The sequence below is a fragment of the Neovison vison genome, chromosome 8, assembly GCF_020171115.1.
Source record: "Neovison vison isolate M4711 chromosome 8, ASM_NN_V1, whole genome shotgun sequence".
Taxonomy (NCBI): Eukaryota; Metazoa; Chordata; class Mammalia; order Carnivora; family Mustelidae; genus Neogale; species Neogale vison.
Genome location: NC_058098.1, coordinates 77,779,988 through 77,797,005, shown reverse-complemented (window position 1 = coordinate 77,797,005; position 17,018 = coordinate 77,779,988). Strand labels below are relative to the sequence as shown.

Below are 17,018 nucleotides of genomic sequence, written 5' to 3'. Positions count from 1 at the left end.
AATATTTTAAAAATATTTTATGTAGGTGGGTAAATGTGCCATTTTTTCAAAAAAGAGAAGGTGACCACTTGTGATAAATTGTCTTAAAATTATTAGAGCTATTTTAAGTAGTCCAAGTAGACATTACACACCAACAGTTTTTTGTTTTTTTTTTTCCTGGCCACATTTAAGTTTTACAGTTTTTTAAAAATCTTATTTCCTTCTGTAGCAGAATTGTTTGCAGAATTGGTAATAATGTTTCTAAAAGCAATATGTGGAGCTAATTACAGTAACATTCATAACATCCTTTTAAAAATCTATTCAATAAAGAAATGTGGGGGAAAGGCGAGTTTGAGATTGAGTTCACATTGAGACAAAGATTTTTATAGTTGAAATTTAAAGACTAGAAAACAGTATAGCTTTGGATTTTTACCTTTATGATTTCTTTGTATGTAAATTTAATGAGGAGAAGAATTTTTATTTCTTCATCCTTCTGACCTAATGAAAGGTGAGTTGAAACACTAGTTTTTGATAATTAAAATTTAGAGTAATGATACCAATACAATAAAACAAGCTTTAAAAATAGGCAAAAAGTTACATCAGGGTCTACTCTGCAGTTGCTGAGGTTCTGTATTAATAATTTAAATTTTAGACTATTTAATAATACCTTAAGTTATTTATTTGCTGAAATTTAGGGGTATTTTGAGACAGGAGAAATTAAGATCTAATATAGCCTGTATTGTGCCAGAAGTTTATTTTGATTATTTAAACACTAATTATAAAATCACATTTACTGTTGGATATCTCTGGGGAGCTTCACATTGTATGTTAAATGGAATGGCCTGATATTTTAGTGCTTGTCTTTGGCTTTTTTGCTTGGTACCTCTTTGTCTGATTTATTGGTGAAGTTCTATTTTAGTATTTATCAGCAGCTAATTTTAATGTAGATTATAGATTACGACTTAAATGGAAATCACTGAAGAGGTGAAACTGCTGTGGAATGAGTTTTTCCTCATTTTGTGAGGAAATGAGGTTTTTTAGTTTTATGAGAAGTATGGATAGAGAAGAGAAACAAATCTAGGCTCTGGGTATACTTAAAAAAAAAACAAAATACTTAGTCCCCTATTTTTTTTTTTTTCCCCTACTGGTTCCACCTTGCCTTAAGTGCCATGGTTGAAACACCATCAGTCATCTAATGATGGTGAAGTATAATATAGTGTAACAGAAGGGAGAGCTACTCTGATTTCAATGTTTTGAAAAGTTTATTTTTTCTTGTTTTGTTTTGTTGCTGCTTAACTAGCATTTAAGACATTTTATCTTTCAGGCTAAAACCAGTATTAATTTGTATTCTCTTACATTTTTTTTTTAGCTTTGATTTTTCATTCTTAGCAGCATAATTACAACAGATGAAGCCCACATGGTACTTGATTATTGGGGTTATATGGAAAGCATTGTTTAAGATTTTGAAGAGCTTAGAATAGGAAGGAATGGGAAAGTTTAGAGGTTTGGGTGGGTAAGAGCATGATACAACCTCTGAACAAGGAATGATCAAGACAGTGAGTAGAGCGTTTTGGATAGAGCAGAGTATTTATAAGATAGTAGTTGAAACATAAGGTTGATCTGGTTAAAGAATATAGAAGATTTGCAAGATGTAGGTCAGGTTTCCTCATTCTTCCCTGAAGATGAGAATCACCTAGTGCTTCTTAAACATACAGATTCCTGCGATCAGATTCAGATGACCTGAATCATAATTTAGAGCAGAAGGGCCTGGAAATCTGTGTATTAAACATCTTGGTGTCATTCACGTTATTACCAGGCAATTTTAGGAGATCCTGATTTAGGTTTTTAAGTTTCTGGTTTGGTAACTTAATTTTGGCCCGAGTGAGAAACTTACCCTTTTTGGTCTTAATTTCAGTTTGCTCATTTGCATGATTTCTCGGCTTCCAGTTTTGAGGTTCCCTGGTTTTAGGAGAAGATAGCGTGGGCTAGATTGCAGAGGACATTCATTGGCTTTTGAATTTTACTAGGAAGGAAATAAAGAGCTTTAGGAAGTTTTAAAGTCAGGAGTGCTAAAATGATAGCAGGTTTGAAAGACTGGTTTGGGTTGTTGTATAAGATAAATTTGAGGAGAACTTAGAGGCAGAAGTTACGATGACTGTATTTGTGCCCAGATTTAAAACAAATAATGACTGAACGTGGCCTGAAATCCGAATGAAAAGGAAGTGACAGATTTGAGAAACTCAAGTAAGTAATACTTGACATTTGGCATAGATTTGTGGGACTAGGGTGAGGGAGGGACTCGAAGGACAACATGCAGTTTCAGTCGGGAGTGGAACCCTGGCACTGCTAGTGCTTTTTAGTATCAGTAGAAATAGGTAGAAATGAAGCCAAGTTCAGCTTTAGAAGCTTCAGGTTTGGAGTGACTATAGAACTTCTGCAGAGCTCTGAGAAATGACAGATTTAATGATAAAGAATTGGGAATTGAATAATTAGATACTACAGAGAAGCTGTTTAATATGAAGATTGAGAAATGCTTTTGGACCCTGTGGAATTTTAGAAACCTCTGCAACACTGTCCTTTATTTGTGTTTTTTTTTGAATTTGGCAGTTAATGTGCTGTAGGCGACCTTTGAGAGAAGTTATTCTGTAGGATGGTGACCGAAGTGTTTCTAGCATAAAGGTTCAGTTTGACTGTTAAGACAAGGTGCCTTTGGCCCATTTCTGGAGCATACTTCTTTGCAGGGGTTCTTGTAGGGCTCCCGGTCTTTACTTCTGATAAACCACTGGCAGTTTCTTTGGAGGCTTCAGGTTACTGAATATGTTTACAGTTGTACATGCAGACTGACAATCCAGGTAGAGAGGAGTAGGGGTCTTGCTGTGTGAAATAAATGCCTCACCTCTTGAGAAAGCCACAAAATGCCTTTGGAGGGAACTTTGGCATTAATTTTGAGACCCATTTGAAAGAAGTTCTAAACTTAGCTGAAACACGACCTTTAGGCATTCAATGAATACTTCTAGATCTTGGTTTAGCTGCATGACACTATATATACATAAATATATATACATTTGTTGTAGAAAATTTAGGTGTCTTGAAGATTAAAACTTTTGCTTCACATAGAGTGGTTTTTGTTTTGGTGTGTTAAGTTTAGTGGTGAGTGTATGTTGGGGGTTCATATGGTACGTTATGTTCTGTAATTTTTCATTAAGTGGAGAAATGCTTTTAATTTAAAATATATTCTACATTGTTTTAATGGCTGTAGTATTCTAAGTATGTACTATTAATCCCATCTAGTGAAATATTCAAGTTACTTCTAATGTTTTTGCAAGTATAAACAGTGCTAAAATGAATATAATTGAATATAAATCTTTGTTTTTATCCGTGATTATTACCAAATTGCTGGGTTATAGTATTTAGGCTTTTGGTTCCTGGTGCAAAAATGCCCTCCAGAAAGATTATACAGATTATTATTGCTTTTTAATAATAATTTAAAAAATTGTACAAAATATTGTACAAATGTATGAAAGTGTATGTCCTAAAACCAGCCAAGATTAAATATTATGTGTGCATTTCTGATGGTTCTAACTCTAAAATAGTTATTTTGTCAGTTTTAAGTAACTAAATCACTTGAGGGAAACGAGGCTTATATTAAAAAAGGCTCAATTTGCAAATGTTTTCCTTTATATATGGTTTAAAGTCTTGTACAGCTGTGTAGTGGGAGCAATGGTGGAAATACCTTCTCTGTTTTATTTATTTATCCAAGTCTGGGTATTCCTTGTTCCTCACCAGGCCTCTTCACTGGTTTTTTACACTAAATCCTCTGTGTCACAGCCAAGTTAATCTTCCTGAACTCTGGCTATTATCATAGCACTTAAGAGGTTTTTCTTTACTTTCAAATTAACTTCAGACTGTCTATCCTGGACTTTCAAAAGGCATTCCCTGGCTTAGTCCCCACCTTTATTATAATCTCATCTCTCATTACCCTGTCTTCTGCCACATTGAAGGACTTGTTCCTTCAGTGTTTTTTTGCATTTGCTTGTGGATTTTTCTATCTAGAATGCCCCTTCTTCCCGTTTCATTCTGTCCAAGTCTTATTTATCAAAGGTCTAGTCTTCTGTTAAGGTCTTTACTAATCCTCTGAGGTGGAGGTGTACTCCATTGTTCTGTAAACTTGTGCAGTCAGTGAGGAGACACAGTGATGAAGCCACCACTCTTTCTGCCTTTGTGGAATTTAGAGGCTAGGAAAAGAGTGAGGAACCTATGTGTCTCTGTATAGATGTCTGTAAAGATATATAGATATGTATCTTGATATACATGTGATCTAGCCAGTGAATTCCATGAAGTCAGAAATAGTGGTGTCTTCACCATTGGAACTCCTTGTTTGTTCTGCATACCTCAGTGAAGGGAGAGGCTGAGAACTGTGATGTTCTGCCAGGTCTACTAAATCGACCCATGTTTTGATTTTATTCATTTATATAGTCTGTATCATCTTACTGGAAATGGTGTATATCTCTTTTTGTATGGTCTTTTTGTATGCAGGAAAATATGCAGTAGTCTTTCACACTAGCAGTGAAAGAAAGTAGGTGTGGGTTAGTCAATGAATATTGTCAAAATGTTAAGCCTAGTGGGGACTTTGTAGGCCACTTTGTAGGTTCCCTTTTTATTTATTCGGTTGGTCTCATCTCTTTCTAGAATTTAGGCTCAACAATGTTACTAAATGTAATTTAACCAGCTCTTCTGTTTGCATCTTCAGAGCAGTATTCTGAGACCAAATTTTCTGTTTTTCGGCTTCATCGTGGATGATGCTAACGTTTGTTACTCGTGTGTGTTTATGTGTATGTTTATGTGTGTCAAATGTACAGACATATGTTTCTTAAATCTTCAGGGCTTTCACATTTAGTCCAATCACCACTTAGGCATTTATTGACGATATTGATAGACACTAAAATACTATTGTCTCTCCTCAACTACTCTGTCACCACTATCAGATTTATTCTATATTGCATTTACTTAAGGACCTCAAAGCAACTTAAAGATTAAAAATTACCAAATATTACTTATAGCTCTGCAAGTCCATTATTAAGTGTTGGTTGTTGAGATGGATTTAGGAATTTCTACTCTCAGACAGCAGACTTGTTAAAATTATGATTTTCCTAAGAATAAGAGGAGTTATAGCTGTTTTTTTGTTGGATGCACCTGTTTGTATATTTTTTCCACCGAAATAATCTAAAATAATTTAAAATATGTTATTCTGGTCTATTTTAGTGTTCTGATGTTCTCATTTAATTGTCTGTACTACCAGCTATTTATTCCAGTGAGCATTTATATTCAGTGTAAATATGGTAGGTATCAATGCTTATAGAAGTACAGATCTTACTCAACTTATGATGGGGTTGCATCCTGATAAATGAATCATAAATGGAAAATATTGTAAGTTGAAAATACATTTAAAACACTTAACTATCATAGCTTAGCCTACCCTACTTTAAACCTACTCAGAATATTTACATTAGCCTCCAATTGGGCAAAATAATCTAACACAAAGCCTCTTTTTTTTTTTTTTTTAAAGATTTTATTTATTTATTTAACAGAGAGAGAGAGAGAATATGAAAGAGCACAAGCAGGGGGAGTAGCAGAAGGAGAGGGAAAAGCAGGCTCCATGCTAAGCAGGGAGCCTGATCTGGGACTCAATCCCAGGACCCTGGAATCATGACCTGAGTTAAAGGTAGGCACTTAACAGACTGAGCCACCTGATGCCCCCAAAGCCTCTTTTATAATAAAGTGTTGACTGTTTCATGTAATTTATTGAATACTATACTGAAGTGAAAACCAGAATGATTGTAAAAGTTGTTTACCCTCATGATCGTGTGGCGCTACTGTGTGGGCGAAGATCGAAATTCAGAGTATGATATCACTGAATATGTACCGCTTCTGCACCATCCTAAAATCGAGCCATCTAAGTTAGAGGCTGTCTATATAAATATAATTAGTTTACCCATTATTGCACTAATAATTTGCTTTGAGCCCCCCTCCTCCCTTCCAGTCTATTAAGCTTTTCAAGTTTCTAGAGTTATGGAACAGTATGTTTTCCATTTAGTTTTCATTAGGAGAAAATGGGATTTGGGGCAGTGATTTCCTATTTCTAATGTTTGGTTCCTATTTCTTGTAATGTTGTAATGCTTGGATACCAACAAGAAATAAAATTTAAACCATAGTAAATTGTGCATTGAATCAATGTCTGTTCTGATTTCATGTTTACATTTATGTATATCTGGATCAGTTCTAGTAATTTAAAATAAATAACTGCATGCTTACCAAAATTTACCAGAACTAACAGCCCTTTTATAGGAAGATTCCTTATTTTGACATCCTTTACAACTGAAGATTATTCAAGTTTGCACAGGTAGGGAGAATCATTGGTTAGGAATGAATGAATATATATATATATATATATATATATATATATTAAATGTTTAAAGGTTCTATTTAGCTTTACCTTAGAGAAAATGGAATTAGCTATATAAATGTCTCTGTGGAAAAAAAATTATCATGGTTTAGAGAAATTAGAAGTGGGAAGTTAGGATTATTTTCTGCTGCATTTTTTGCCTTCTTAAGCTAGAAATAGAATGTGGGATTAAAGGAAGTATTGAAATCTACATGAACTATTAAATTGGTGAATTTAACTGAACAAATGAGGCCTGTATGAATGCTGACATACTCCTTTAAATACAAAATGTGGTATGATGGAGAAAATGAGACTTCTGTGGTTGGACCTGAATTTCAGTCTGTAACCCTACATTACTTATTTATTAATACTGCTAAGCCTCAGTATGCAAAGTACTCAGGACAGTTTCTTGCTTAGATTAGGGGATTGCTAAATTATTATAGAAAAGGCAAATTACAATTTGTGCTGATTTTACCTAAAATGCTTTTTCCTCAGGTGTTTGGTTGTAGGAATTGGCCAATGAGCTGTAGTGTTTTGGAAGTAAAGCAGGAAAGATTTAGTGATAAAAGAGACAAGGACCCAAAATTGTGCATGATCTTTCAGAAACTCAAGTTAATGGGAAGTGAAGATGGCCAAGAGAGACACCAGTATTTTTGCTAATTGTTTGGTTGAGATACTTTGTAGCAGTAGTAGGTATCCATCAACCTGATCGTTGCTCACTAAAACCAAATAAGCAGTGCTTTCAGAGAAAGTTGAATTCACATTTCAAGAAATCTGGGCTTAGTAAAACATTGCATTTAATATTTCATTGCCCTGTTTGACTTTGTCTCTTAATGATATAAACCTTTATTTAGTGTGTTTAGTTCACCAAACATTTCCATTGTGTGAAATCTCTTTTCAGCTTCAACTATCTACTTAGTTTGGTATCCATTTTCTAATTTTATACAGGGGGAAACTAGGTTAAGTGATATAGTCTGGGTTATACTGATCGAAGGAAGGATCGAAGGAAGAAATGGGACTCATGCGCCTCTTAACTGTTTCTGCTGAAAGAGTTAAGTTCCCACTTTGCACACATCTTTTTCTGGAGCTTCCACTTGTCATTTATTAGTGTGGGGAGTGCTTCCTGGGTGGATGTAAAAGCTTACTATGTAGGGCTAAATGATCAACTCTGAGTTCTAGTCACTTTCCCTGGCAGTTGAGAGGAATTTAAGGATTATGATTCCTAATAAATATGTAATTACTTATTTAAAGACTATGGTTGTGAAAAAATAACATTTTATTATCGTTCTAATATATCCTTGTTTATTAATTTCCCATTTAACTGCCTGTCTTTATTAAAGAAAACTTAATATTTACTTCTGCTTAGGAAGCCGTTATTCTCCTGTCAGTAGTTTTAGGACCTGCTAGTTCAACTTTTTTAACCCCCTAGACAAAAGATTTTGAAACTGAAACCCAACTCAGGCTATTCAAGGAAGAGCTTCAGTAAGAATTTGATTTGAGGCAAAATGTAATTGGATGACTTTTGTATGTAAGGCATGCATGGTAGCACTATTTTTAGTTATGACAGATGACATTTTATGATTACCAAGTGTAGGCAACTCTTTTTACTCTATATTGGGTCAGAGGTTTTTATTTTGAAGAAAAGATTGTAGTGTACAGAGTTATTTTTAAAATAAATTTAGTTTGGTAAGGATGCTACTGCTCTTAGCACTGCACAAAACACAAAATAAAAAATTTTCAGATTTTTATTTTGGAAAGAAAAGTGGGTACCACTGCAGGGAGTAAATCATTTTTTTTCTAAATAACCAGAATTTATTTAAATGGGTCAGCAATATTTTATTACAGTAGTCCATAAGCATTTCCCACAGTTATGGAAGGACAGGCACTATTAAATTAACCTCAGATATTTAAAAGGATATTTCATGAATATATTGTAAAAGACTAAAGTTAAAGCTACAGTAGGTTACCTTGCATGAGTAACACTTTATTTTTCAGTATAGGAGACTTGAGGAACCATGAAACGTTAATAAGCTTTTCTTTTACCTTTTTTTTTTTTTTTTAAGATTTTATTTATTTGACAGAGAGAGAGAGAGATAGGTCACAAGTAGGCAGAGAGGGGAAGCAGGCTCCCCGCTGAGCAGAGAGCCTGATGCGGGACTCGATCCCAGGACCCTGAGATCATGACCTGAGCTGAAGGCAGAGGCTTAACCCACTGAGCCACCCAGGCGCCCCAAGCTTTTCTTATACAAGCCCTTTGTGTTAATTTTGTTATCTCAAGAATAAAGAGGCCATTAAACTCTTTATTCATAAACAGAACTAATAATTACAAAAAAATCTTAAGTCAGCATTATAGTGACCCTGTATTTCTTATTTCAGGATATCCTTTATTTTCATTTAAAAATAGTATAGTTTTGAATTTAAGTGTTTCTCTTCCTAAGAATAATCTGGCCACTGTTCAGACAATGCAGCAAATATTAATGAAGCTGGTAAGGGGAGTATGAAGATGAAAGGCAGTCATCAGTTCTTCAGGGTGTAGTAAGAAGGTATAAAATCCTGTAAAATGATACTGTTTGCATTGCTGTTTGTTACTGAGTAAGTGTAGATATCTGAAAATAGTTTAGATAAAACTAATGTGAAATACAAAACAGAAAATGTTTTTGAATAAGAATTAGTACATGCCTCAAACTGGCATAAAGTATGCATTCATTCTAAGCAGTCAGTAATATTTATTGAAAGTTTATCTGGGGATATGGTAGATAATAAGGCAACATGCCTCTTGTGGGGTTTACAACCTAATAGAGAAACATGTTAAAACAAAAATTATTTTTAGTTTACTTTTAATTTTTTTTAGGTGCATAATTCATTGATTTTTAGTATATTCATAAAATTATGCTACCATCATCATTATCTAATTCCAGGACATTTTTATCCATCCCCCCCCCGAAACCCCATACCCATTAGCAATCACTCCTCATCTCTACTCCTCTCAGACCGTGACAACCACTAATCTATTTTCTGTCTCTTGTAGAGTCACCTATTCTTAGACATCACATATAGGGAGGATCATACAATGTGTGATCTTTTGTGTCTGGCTTCTTTCATTTAACGTCATGTTTTCAAGGTTTATCCATGTTGTAGCATGTATCGGTAGTTCATTCCTTTTTATGGACCAGTAATATTTCATTGTATGGAATGGATAAACTGTATTTTGTTTATCCATTCATCAACTTTTGAATTGTGGTTGTTTCCTCTTTTTTGGTTGTTATGGATAATGCAGCTATGAACATAAGTTTTTGTATGAACACAGGTTTTCTAGTCTTTTGGCTAGAAATTCCTAAGAGTAGAATTGCTGTGTTGTGTGATAAATCTCTGTTAACTTTCTGAGGAATTGCCATACTGTTTTTCACAGTGGCTGAATTTTGTATTTCCGTCAGCAGTGTAACAGGGTCCTAATCTTTTCACTTCCTGCCGACACTTGTTGTTGTCCATCTTTTTAATATTAGCCATTCTAGTGGGTCTGAAGTGTTATCTGATTATTGTTTTGGTTTATATTTCTCTAATAACTAATGATGATGAGCATCTTTTCATTGCTTATTGGTCATTTGTATACATTCTTTGAAGAAATGTCTATTCAAATCCTTTGCCCATTTTTAATTACCTTATTTGTGTTTTATTGTTGTTAAGTGTTTTTTATATACTGTGAATGCAAGTCCCTTATCAGATGTTTGATTTGTGAATATTTTCTCCCATTCCGTGGGCTGTCTTAATTTTTTTTTAAAGATTTTATTTATTTATTTGACACACAGAGAGAGATCACAAGTAGGCAGAGAGGCAGGCAGAGAGAGAAGAGGAAGCAGGCTCCCTGCTGAGCAGAGAGCCTGATGCAAGGCTCCATCCCAGGACCCTGAGATCATGACCTGAGCTGAAGGCAGAGGCTCAACCCACTGAGCCACCCAGGCGCCCATGTTTTCTTAATGTTTTTTAACATTTTTAAACATTAACTATTTAACATTTCTTAATGTTTCTTCTTAGTGTTTTTTGAAGCAAAAAATTTTTCATTTTTGATGAGGTCTAATCTTTTTCTCTTACTGGATGTGCTTGTGGTGTCATATCAAAGAAACTACTGCCTGATCTAAAGTCATGAAGATGTGCACCTGTTTTTTTTCTTCTAAGTGTTTTATAGTTTAAGCTTTTCAGGTCTGTGATTCATTTTGAGTTAGTTTTTGTGTATGGTGGAAGATAGGAGTCCAACAACTTTTTTTTTTTTTTTTTCAGTTATATACTGCATATATACCCTTGGTCCAGCACCATTTGTGAAAAATTTCTCCCACTGAATTGTCTTGACACTCTTGTTGAAATCAGCTGACTGTGAATGTGTTTATTTCTGTACTCTTAATTTTATTCCATTGATCCATTGATCTGTTGTCCATCATGGTGCAACTACCACATTGACTTGATTACTGTAGCTTTGTAGGTTTTGGAAAAAGGAAGTGTGAATTCTCCATGCTTGTGATTCTTTTCAAGATTGTTTCGGCTATTCTGGATACTTTGTGTTTTTCAGTACAGTCTACAATTGGCTTGTCAATTTCTATTAACAGCAGGTAGGCTTTTGATAGCGATTGTATTGTACCTAGACCAGTTTGAGGAGTATTACCATCTTAATAATAATGCCTTCTAATCCATAAACATGAGATGTCTTTTCCATTTATTTAAGTCTTCTTTAATTTCTTTCAACAATATTTTGTGGCTTTTAGTTTCTAAGTCTTGGGGGTTTTTTCACTTTGTTTTTAAGTATTCTTTTTGATGTTATTGTAAGTGAAGCTATTAATTCATTTTCAGATTAATAATTGCTTTTATAGAAATAGTTAATTTTTATATATTAATTTAATCTTCTGTCCTGCATCCTTTCTGGACGTGTTTATTCTAGTAACTGTTTTGTGGATTCCTTGGAATTTTATATATATAAGATCATGTCATCTGCAAAGAGAGATAGGTTATTATAGTCAGGATGTCTTTTATTTCTTTTTCTTGTCTTAAAATTGCTCTACCTCATACCTCCAGGACAGTGTTGATTAGTGGAAAGAGTGGGTATCTCAGTCTTGTTCCTGGTCTTAAGCGGAAAGCTTTCAGTCTTTCACCATTAAGTATGATGTTAGCTGTGGGTTTTTTGTATACCCTTCATCTGGCTGAAGACATTCTTTCTGTTACTAGTTTGTTGAGAGTTTTTGTAATGAAGGGGTGTTGGATTTTTGTCAGATCCTTTTTCTGTAACTATTATGATGCTCATGCAGTTTTTGACCTTAATTCTGTTAATATGGTGTGCTATATTGAATGGTTTTCATATGTTGAGCCAACTTTGCATTTCTTAAAGATTTTATTTTTATTTACTTGAGAGAGAGTGAGAGAGAGCACGAGAGTGGAGAAGGTCAGAGGGAGAAGCAGACTCCCCATGGAGCTGGGAGATGATATGGGACTCGATCCCGGGACTCCAGGATCATGACCTGAGCTGAAGGCAGTCACTTAACCAACTGAGCCACCCAGGCGCCCCAACTTTGCATTTCTAAGATAAATACCACTTGGCCATGGTGTATAATGCTTTTTATGTGTTGCTGTATCCAGTTTGCTAGTATTTTGTGTCTATATTAATAAGGGATATTGGTTTGTAGTTTTCTTGCCATGTCTTTGCCTGATTTTGGTAGCAGGATTAAACATCTAAATTAATAATGGATATAAAGTCTCTTGATGAATATTAGAAGCAATAGCATTTGAATATATTTCTCAGCATTTTGTTAAAAGTTAATAACTACTCCCCTCTGATTGAGAATTAACAATTCTGGAATCTTCCAGAATTTCTTCATTAAAATCAATTTAAGGAATCTGAGAGACAAAAATACTGGAGACTATCAATTAAGGTGGCAACTGTGTTTGCTAATATTTTTATAATGTAGTATTTTTTGATCCTTACAGCTTCATTAACAATCTTTTAAATTTCTTTACACAAGAATACTGAAATCCTTCTATATTTTGCACAGTGACTTTGGTAAATGTAGATTGCCTCTCAGACCTTCCTGTTCTGGCATACAATAATTTTGTCTTATGTATGACTTCCATTACCTAGTTGTCTTGTCTCTCGTGGCTCTTGTTCCCCTTATTCCTCCTCAGGGCTTTAAGTTCTGTGGCTCTACCAGAGCCTTTCTATGGCGTCTTTCTTTCTTTCTTTTTTTTTTTTTAAAGATGTTATTTATTTATTTGACAGAGATCACAAGTAGGCAGAGAGGCAGGCAGAGAGAGAGGAGGAAGCAGGCTCCTTGCTGAACAGAGAGCCCCACGTGGGGCTGGATCCCAGGACTCTGAGATCATGACCTGAGCTGAAGGCAGAGGCTCCAACCCACTGAGCCACCCAGGCGCCCCATATGGCGTGTTTCAACAAGGCTTTGAAGATACCTGTTTTGAGTATTCCTATATAGCTTTTGCATATGTTTATGTAATATGTGTAGTTTACATTTAGGATTTTCTGAGCTCTTCCGTTTATTGAAAAGACCTTAATTCTTAGGAATCATATGATAGGAGGAAAGAAAGTATTAGGTTTGGGTTTACTGTATCCTCATGCAGTTAAATTTATTTTAGGCTGTAATCACTGAATACTACTGGACTTTTTACATGGATATTCCTATATCATCAACTTCGGGGAAATTGAGCTGGTCCAACCCAAAGCACCAGAGTTACCAACTTGGTTATATACTGTTAAAATTTTAACTATCACCTGGATCTAAATATTTATTAAGCTAGCATACATTATATTCTCCTCCCCATAGGAAAACCTATTGGGAAAACCACACTCATAAGGTTCTTTAACAGTAATGAACAGGAATGGAGAGGGGTGAATTTTTTTTTAAGTATAATAAAAGTATAATAATAATAAAAGTATAAGAATTCATGTTTGCCACAAGGGAGGGCGAGAGGCAATTTCACATGGCATAGAAAGAAATAAAGAAGCAAGTTAAACTCATCTATTACCCTAATACTACAGTACAAATTGTGTTTACTAGATATCCTTTCAGACTTCATGGTTATCTAAGGTTTTAAAATTTTACTATATGAATCTTTTTGTAACATTTTGTTTTTATTTATCAATATGGACATGTTTCTTGGGTAATAGAGATCTACATCACTATCCTTGCTGGCTGCATAGTGTTCTTTTGCATGGAGATATTTTCTAATTTTACTTAATTAGATTCACATGGCTTTTAAAAGATTTTTTTCACAGTCTAAATAATTATAGTTTTCATCTATGGGAAAAAAGCTTCAGTTGTATTGGAATAGAGTTCTTTCTTCCTTTGTGGATTTAACTGTGGGTTAAGTAGTCACATTAAAATTTGTGTCTCATTCATTAACCTTCTTGTTAGTTTTACCTTGACTTTCTTGGCCTTTGGGATTCATCTCACATATGGTGATTACCTGCCAACACTGCCTATTCATTATGCATGCAAATGTGTGACACTTATTAAGCATATTAATGTGCTGAATCTTAGTTTGACATTATACATGGGGCATACGAGTTTTATCAATAAGAAGCTGTGTCGAAATCCATGCTCTGTCACTTACTAATTAAGTGATCTGAGTCCAGTCATAGAAGAGCTGGTTCTCACTTTCTTGTCTGAAAGCTGGCCTCTTAGGGTTTTAATAACTGAAAGAGATAATGTTATGTAGTCTATAAATAGTACTTGGCACAGTGTAAGTGCCTGATAAATATTGGCTCAGGAAATAAAGGGAGGTGTGGAAACTATAGATCAGCAACCTGGAAAAGATTTCTGAAACATCTGTCCGGCTTAAAAGTGTGTAGCTTCTCAGTCTTTTTTTTTTTTTTTTTTTTAAACTTCTAGCATACTGTGGCCATAATGATATAGTTTGTAATTGCTTGAAAAATTATAGGAATATGAGATCTTGTTTCCCTAAAGTTTTACTAATGTTTGACAGTTAAAGAAAGCCTTTTTTAGTAAGGTTCATTTCAGAAGACTGGTATGACTTAGACATTATAATAATTGTTATATTATGACTGACATGACTTAGACACTGGTATGACTTAGACTCAGACATTAGAAAGACTAAGTCTTTCTCCCCTCAAAAAAATCTAGAATTAAAAAGGAAGGAGATTTTAAAATTTATCCTTGGCACAGATAATACAGCAATAAAATCTCATTACTACAGATCCACTGATTGGGAATTTGAATGCAGGGCTGATTGTGTATCTTTGTAGTGACTGTATGTTCATTTCTGAAGGTGAAAGAAAAATTATTTATTTAATGCCCTGGTTACTGATGATAAAACTAAGGTCCAGAGAAGCTGGGAGCCTCATCCAGAGTTGTACAGTTGCAGAGACAGTACTAGTCTGGGTCTCTTGAATCCCAGCCACTGGTAATTTCTTCTACCATAGCTATATAGAAATCATACACCAATTATAAATAATTCTTATCAAGTCATTAAAACTGTCCAGACAGTAACTCTTAGGATAGTCATTTTTATGTTGTATATCTCAAGCCTGAAGTCATTTCTTTTATAATCAGGTCTTACTGAAGGATTTTTAATGATGGTAAAGAATAGTGAAGATAGCTGCATTTATTTTAACTTATTACCAATAGTGATTTTGAAGGTTAATAAATGTTTTGGAGCACTTTGAGAACCATACATTTTTATAAGGCAGCATTTCGTTCATGTAAAAATTTGAGGTGTATTTTACTTGCTGATTCTTCTAGGTTATCAGCCTTTTGTTCTGTTAGTGAAATCTTAGATAAGTTTGAAAATCCTTTTCCATGTGGCTTCTAAAGCAACATGATTATAATAGCAATATGATTTATTAACTTGCAGGTTAATCATGAGGTTGAAACTTTCTTTTCTTTTTCTTTATATTTAATACCTTAATAAGAATGGTAATGGTGATTGTGATGGTGTTCATAATAATAACAATAAATAAGAGCCTGGACATTTATTAAGAATTTGTTAAATGCTGTGTACTATATATTCACTATCTTATTAATGAAAAATTTTGTTAATTCATCTTCTCTCTGAATCGTCACAATATCTCATTAGGATCATTCCTATTGTGTACACATTCTATAGATACAGAAGCTGAGGTACAGAGAGATTTGGTGACTTGCTTGAGGTCACATAGTTGGTAAGTTATGGAGCGAGTTGTTGAGTGTAGGTGATCCAACACCAAAATCTAAGTGCTTTGTTCGGGGCACAGGGGAGCCCACAGAGAAAAATTATGTTACTAAGAGCAGTCTTCATCATTGCCTCCCCCACGCTCCCAGGTACCCTGTTTAAGAAAACAAAACTACATCAATCATGAGAACCATTGCTAGCAGAGACTTATGAGACCTACATCTTTACATTTTCTAGATCTACCCATTCTTTAGGACCCAGCTCAACTTCTGTCTTTTTCACAGTCTTTAAAATGTCCCCCATTTTTTTCTTTTTCTCAATTGTAATGATGGTGCAGCAGTGATTTTATAATTTTTTTGTCATCGTTTTTATGTGTCTTACTGTCTTCCTAGAATTGTAGTGTTTTAGAGTTGGACAGGGTCTTAAAGAAAAGTCCACATCCCTATTTTCAGGTTTTTAATTAATTCTACTAGGTTGAGTTCCATGAACAGTATCAGTTCAATAAATGTTTGCTGAATGTCACAAATCTATTAGCATCGCTTGCTGTCTCTTTATTCAGTATGACATTATTTATGATGTCATTTTTATAGCCATAGATACACTGCTTCAAGTTCTGGTTATTTCTCAGTTGTGCTACTATATTTGTATAATAGTAGAAACTAGTTGAATAGAACAAAACTAAGGTAGATGTTTTAGGCAGGGTTGGAACAAGCTTGAGGTGGGAGAAAATGTGAATAAAGAATTAAAATCAAAGGTTGAACACAAAGCTGTAAATCATACAATGTTAAATTAATAGCATTTAAATCAAGTCAGAGGATAACAGAGTGTTTCCTAAACATAATAAATGTTGATCCCCTGCTATGTTTCAGACACTGTGACTAGATTTAAAATGTCTTAATTAGCACTCATGATAAATACTAACAGGAATTGAGGGCTTCATAATGACAGCTAACATTTTACATTTCACATACATAGTTTTCCCCCACAGAAGTACCCCTAATGGTAAAAGAAAATCACATACTTTAGAGAACCAAAGCAGCCTTTGGAAATGTGTTTTTTTTACCTTCTTTATCTTAAAAATTAACAGGTATTTAAGACTGTACTCAAGAATATGCCCATACTTATGTTACTATAAGAATATTAAACACCCCCCCATCCCCTAGTTGTTCACAGTCCAGAGAGAGACAAATTATGTTTAGCCTGTGAATTCAGGAACCCTCTGGCACACTGCAGAAATCTTTGTGTGTTGTACATAACCTGACTTTAAGACCGCAGGCCTATGGTTATTTGATCCCCACTGTGGCTCTGTGACCGTAGGCCAAGAACAAATTTGCTAAGTTTGCCTTTGTCTGACTCCTTACTATTAATAAACATTATATAACAGTGTAACACATTGAGTTTTTCTTTTTTTATTTGACATCTACATTTTTATGGC

The 17,018-nt window shown here is 34.4% G+C and overlaps 1 protein-coding gene across 4 annotated transcripts in view; it reads left to right on the top strand.

The window, feature by feature from the left end:
• Positions 1 to 17,018, top strand: part of RTN4 (reticulon 4) — a 73,404-nt gene that overhangs the window by 39,250 nt on the left and 17,136 nt on the right. The window lies entirely within an intron of this gene.